The following is a 5,970-nucleotide window of genomic DNA, read 5'->3' on the forward strand; positions in this document are numbered from 1 at the left end:
ACATACAGAAGTGGGCAAAGGGAAACACTTGTACAGTGCTTTCAGTAGGCATTTTATTCCCTCAGTGTCCTTGACCCCTTAACATGACATGCCAGCAAGTGAAGGAGAAGTAATGAGGGAGTATTTGAGGAAGGCTGTGTTGAAGCGTTTAGATGCATCATCGGAAAATATCTCCAATGTACAAGAAGTGTACCATATAAAGAGCATTCACTTTATTTCTTAAAGTACACTTTCTAAGGGTTTCTGTTTTCGTACTGATCCCATTCTCTTGAAGATAGCCCTAATAAAGTAGTTTTTTTGGTGATTTCTTTTCCTTGAGGGTATACTTAGTTCCTTACCAGTCAAAAAGGTAGAAGTTCAGCAGCTCAGAATGGAAATTTCCTTGAAGTAATGTGCTCATTCCTCTGCAGACTGTACCATTAATAACAAAAAAGATTTCCAAGGAAAGTGGTAGAGACCTAATGATCCATAAACAAGCTGAGTAAGAAACTATTTAGAAGGAGTAGTAATATATTCTGCCTTGACTCTTTTGAATGAAGACTGTTAAATAAGTGTGAGGTATGGGGAAGAAAAAGTGATTACCCTATTGTTTTAAGATAAGAAGAGTAGACAAAATACTTCTGTAGGTCAGTATTTTCCAGAAAGAGTTTACTGTTTTTGCTGCTTTCCTTTTGTCCCAAAACAAAGATCACTCTCTGAGACAGGAAGGAATGTTCTAACAGCAAAAATATCTAAACTTGGGCACCTTTAGGTGTTGGCAGAGCAGAGGGTAGAGTGGGACTGTGTGGGGGTGGGACAGCTCACTGACTCTGGTGTATTTTTCCAAAAATCAGGGGAGATTGCTTTTGACAATCATTTTAAGGTTAGGCTCTATTAGTGTCTTAGGGCTCTACCTAAAGCTCTGAATTTATTTAGTTTATTTTTAGAAATAACAAGATTTTATTAGGTGTTTTCCTGTAGAGTGTATTATATTCACATAGGGGAATATCTTCTGCCTATAGCTGTGAAAAAAGTCACATTTCTATTTACTTAGACTTGAAATTTGTCACTGAAATCACGATCATGTATACACATTTCCTCCAAAAACTAATAAACAAGAGTAGTGTTTTATTCAGCTATTTACTTAAAATTCCCAAAAGGTGATTTTCAGGCCTAGCTGTCCATTTATTAAGAGGGCAGGAGGTTAAATTAGTCATAAAATGAGACAACTTAGTCATGCCTTTTAAAATGATGTGAGGTTTGATCACTTTAAAATTCTTTTCCACAGGCGTAAAGATGAGGATCAATATTGTCAAGTATAGTAACTGACCAGCAAAGGAGCTCAACCTCAGTTTTCAAATATGTAAAGGGAAAAATGTTTCCTTAAATATGAAAATACTGCATTATTGAAGATATCATATCAAGCACTTTTTTAATAGATTAGGAGACAGAAACATTCCTGTACAGGTGTGCTTGGGGGATTAGTCTCATACTTCAACCAGGAATCCTTTAAATCTGCAAATTTCAGTTGCCTAGTTTTCTAAGTAGATTAAGCAGAGGTTATGTATTTTTTAAAAGTTCATTACTGTTTTTATCAGCTAAATCACTATTTTGAAAATTTTGTGTCTTATATTGATCAAAATATTACCAAATTCTGGTTTCATTTGAACCTATTGATTATAATGGTGTTTATATAGTTTTCTATTCTTCAAGTACGTGAATTGATTTGGTCAGAAGGTCTTGGGTATACGTCTGGCAAATTATTGTATGGTAAATATTTTTGGTTAGATGGTATGCTAAATATTTTAGCATTGGCTTGTCACATTGAAGCTTTCCATGCTTCCTTTTAAGAAGTATAACCTTACCAGATTAATCATATTTAAATATAAGCTACGTAGAATTGGTGTGGGAAACAATTTGATCTATTTAAATACAACCAACAATAAATATTGTTATTGAAACTTCTTTTTAAATCATGGAAGAGTCGTGTAGGTAGGTTTGTTAGTTGTAATGTTATTTTTATTTGACTTTCCAAAATGTAGAAAAAAAAAGATGAGACCATTTGTTGCATTTATCAAAATAATTTTGAAGGAACTTCTGGTGATTATTTTAATTTTCTGGTTAAACTGTTCAGATCACAATTCACCACTCATCAGTGTTTCTCAAACTTTAATGTGGGTGGGAATCCCTGGAGATTTTGTTAAAATGCAGATTCTGATTCAGTAGATTTGAGATGAGGCGCAAGCATCTGCATTTCTAACAAGCTCTTAGATAATGCCAATATCCCTGATGACACTTGGAGTAGCAAGGTCATAGATTATCTCACATTTGGGGGGAGTTTCATAGTAGACCTTAGTGGAAAAGATAAAATGTTTGCAATGATTGGCACGATCTAGTTGGATCTAATTGGAGATTAAAAACTTTGGTAAAGGCCACCACAAATGTTAATAGTGTTTAGGGTCCCAGGGAAAGGTTAGGACCATAGTCTGGAAGAAAATGAAATGAATTTAGAAAAACAGGCTTTAATAGTTTTAGGGAATTGGGGGAAAATAACAGTTGGAAGGAAAAAGCAAAAAAGATGCGATTGCTGAGGAACTTGTCATGGCATGTGTGTTCAGGAATTAGATCGGAAAACAGGTTACAATGAGTCATAGAAGATAAAATAAAAATAACTTATGAACGTTCAGAAAGGGAAACTTAATGGGTTACTAAAAATACCTATGTGGTTTTATTTATTTATTTGAAATTTCTGACTTTGAAAAAAAAGGTTATAACGTTCATTAATTAGATCAAAGTAAATCTTGGGTGGTGAAAAGCTACATCAAATTAAAGGAAAAAATCATTAAAGATGACCTTTTGAAGACAGTTTATATGGCATTAAGATGAACAGATGGGAAATGCTCTTGGAGAATAGAAATGGCAGGTATCTCTGTTATAGAAAGAGGGGCTAAAAGGTAGTTCCTGATAACTGATAAAATAATCTGATTTTCAACGCTGAAACTTTATTTTGAAAAATAAAATACATTATACGTGAAGTATTGAAGACAGATACTCTGCTATTTTTCTTACACCAAGCTATTTTTTCACGGTAGGTTAACAATACCTACTAACTGTGGTGTAAATACTGTGTACCAGGCACTGTGTTAAGGAATCGCTTTACATTCTGTGTATCATGTAATCAACAATCCTGTAAGGTAGATGATCTTGTCCCTACTTTACATGTGAGGAACTCAGAGATTGAGATTAAGTGATTTGTTATATATAGTTAGTGGTCACCTATCTATAAAGTGGAAAAGCCAGAATTCAAAAACCCTGTTCTGCCTGAATCCAAGTGTATGCTCTTAACTACTAGACTAGAAATTAGCCTAATTCTGTGAAGTTAGAACTAAATGTTAAATTTTATGTTTACTTTAAAGTGCTTTGTTATGCCTGAAATAAAGCCAACCAATTTGAATTTAAAGTAAAATAATTTTGTCCTAGATTAAAGTGTATCGCTGAGGTGTTATATATGTCTGTGTGTTATGTTGACAGTTCAGTTGTCGTTTGTTTTGCTTTTCTTCCAGCATTCATTTATAAAAATTTCGGCCAGAATATCATTGAATTTTGGTCTCAAAGCCATTTTTTTACCTAGGCAAGCTTATACTTGATTTGAAAAGAGGTGCCACTTTCCAAGTGACTTAAAAATTTAAAATTTCACTTCTGCATATTTTATTCACCGAATCCAAATTTATCTTCATACCTGAGTTCTATCTATCTAGTTCTATCTAGTGTTTAAAAACTTTTAAAGTATTGGTATATTAAACCATCCCCATCATCTAATATTTGATTTCAGTCCTTCTACATTTTTCAAGGACATAGTGGACGAGTTTGTTAAAGGGCTTCACTTTTCAGACCTGAGTGTTTGTGTGTGTGCGCGCGCGCAACATACGGAATTACACATAAAAGAAGCTGGTATACTTAGCCCTAAAATTGGTAGTATGGAGAACCTACTTTCCTTATGCACTCTTACAGAAAATGTTATCTTCCCTGAAACAGAAAGAAAGGTGGTCTTAAAACATTTTTTTAAAATACAATAATCATGGCTTTGATTATTCAGGGTATTTTCTGCTGTGATGAAAATCTGAGCCATTTGGAAAACAATATATAGGTCAACCGATATCAGTATTTTTGTTAAAAGCCTTTTAATTCTTAAGGTTTGTAACATCTTGCTTCTAGAATTCTGTGTAATTTGGTCCATAGCTTAAAGTAGTTGGGTTTTTCAGAGTAGAATCAGGGATTGTCAGTACTCACTAGTCTTGAATTTAAGGTCACCATGACAGTAATGTCATGCTATATTAGGGAAGAGCTGAAGGCTTATTGTTCACTGCCTAAGCTCTCAAGTCATTTCTTTGAGTTTATAACTGATCAGTTGATCTGGCTCTAAGAAAACTAGCTCTCTTTAACAAAATTTTCAGGTTAGTTTTGTTTGGTGTAGTCTAAATGTCTGCCAGAGGGGCTGGCCCCATGGCCTAGCGGTTAAGTGCGCACACTCCGCTGCTGGCGGCCCGGGTTTGGATCCCAGGCGCACACCGATGCACTGCTTGTCAGGCCATGCTGTGGTGGTGTCCCATATAAAGTGGAGGAAGATGGGCACAGATGTTAGCCCAGGGCCAGTCTTCCTCAGCAAAAAAAATTAAATAAATAAAAAGAGGAGGGTTGGCAAGGATGTTAGCGCAGGGCTAATCTTCCTCACAAAAAAAAATAAATGTCTGCCAGAGGAAGATTATTAATGATGTGAAATATTACATTAATAAAAGATCTGGCCCATATTTTCTGAAAAGTCACTATCATTACTCTCTTAATAACATTTGTAGTGGTCGCTTTGGCAGCACATATACTAAAATTGGAACGATACACAGAAGCTTAGCACGGCCCCTGTGCAAGGATGACACGCAAATTCGTGAAGCATTCTGTATTTTTCCACTGTTACTGCAGTAAAAAAAATTAAAATTCTAAAAAAATAACACATATCACAGTTTTTGTGTTGCTTTATATTTTAATCTGGAAAATGGGTCAAAGCAATGATAAGTGCTTCTTAGAATTTACCCAAAGATTCTAGGGTAGAATATTTGTGTCTTTAGATGTATAGTATAATAGCCTTGAAGAAAGAAGTTTGAGTAACTGTACTCCAGCAGCTGAACACTTATGTGGATTCTCAGTGTATGATTTATGTGATCCTGCTTATCAATAAACATTTGAGAAAAATGTTTAAATAATTCTAAGATAGCAAACCCAAATTGAGGCTTTATTCTGTCTTGTGGTGTTGAAAATTCTTAACTTTAATCTTGTTTTTATTAGTGTAACATGTTTTTCATCTTAAGAGGATTGCAAAAAAAAATGACAATTGCTAGTTTATTTTTCTGCAGTGTGAGCTTTTTTTATGACAGTAGGAATTACCAAAAATTCCCATTTTGGATTTGTCCTTGAGAAGTATTATAAAGGTAATTAAACTTTTTTTTCTTTTCAGAAAGTACAGTCACATCTTGATCAACCTGTTAATGCCCATGAAGGGATATCATTAAATGGATTGATCTTGTACATCATTAACCAGATTTAGATAATCAGCTAAAAGTCAGCTGTTTATTGAAAAGCTTAAGTCTAGTCTGTACCTAGCACTGATGTCATCCATTCATTTCACAACCCTTGAGTGTTTTGTGTCAGGAGTTAGGAAGACAAAATTAGTAAGTCATATCATTATTCTCAAAAGAATTTAGAGAAGATTCCAGGAGGCAATGACAGATTTATAAATAGTAGTGATAATCATCAAAACAAATCTTCCAGAAACACCATTGGAAGTTCAAAAGGTGTTCTGTGCTCTTAATAAGATATTCAGCTTGTAATTGGAATACATGAATAATGTGTATGATTTAGATTACTCCTAGAGAGCAAAAGAGTTTGTAAGATACATATATCATGGGTTTTGGGGTTTTTTTAGCTAACTAAAATTAGAGT

At 34.2% G+C, this 5,970-nt stretch overlaps 1 non-coding gene across 1 annotated transcript; it reads left to right on the forward strand.

Annotated features, from left to right (window-relative positions):
* Window positions 1-4,831: 4,831 nt before the first annotated feature.
* On the forward strand, window positions 4,832-4,938 carry LOC147914129 (U6 spliceosomal RNA). The gene has a single exon (XR_015555917.1). It is a non-coding gene; the product is annotated as a U6 spliceosomal RNA (small nuclear RNA).
* The last annotated feature ends 1,032 nt before the right edge of the window (window positions 4,939-5,970 follow it).

Source organism: Ceratotherium simum, chromosome 22 (genome assembly GCF_057802395.1).
Source record: "Ceratotherium simum simum isolate JZ-2026a chromosome 22, ASM5780239v1, whole genome shotgun sequence".
NCBI lineage: Eukaryota > Metazoa > Chordata > Mammalia > Perissodactyla > Rhinocerotidae > Ceratotherium > Ceratotherium simum.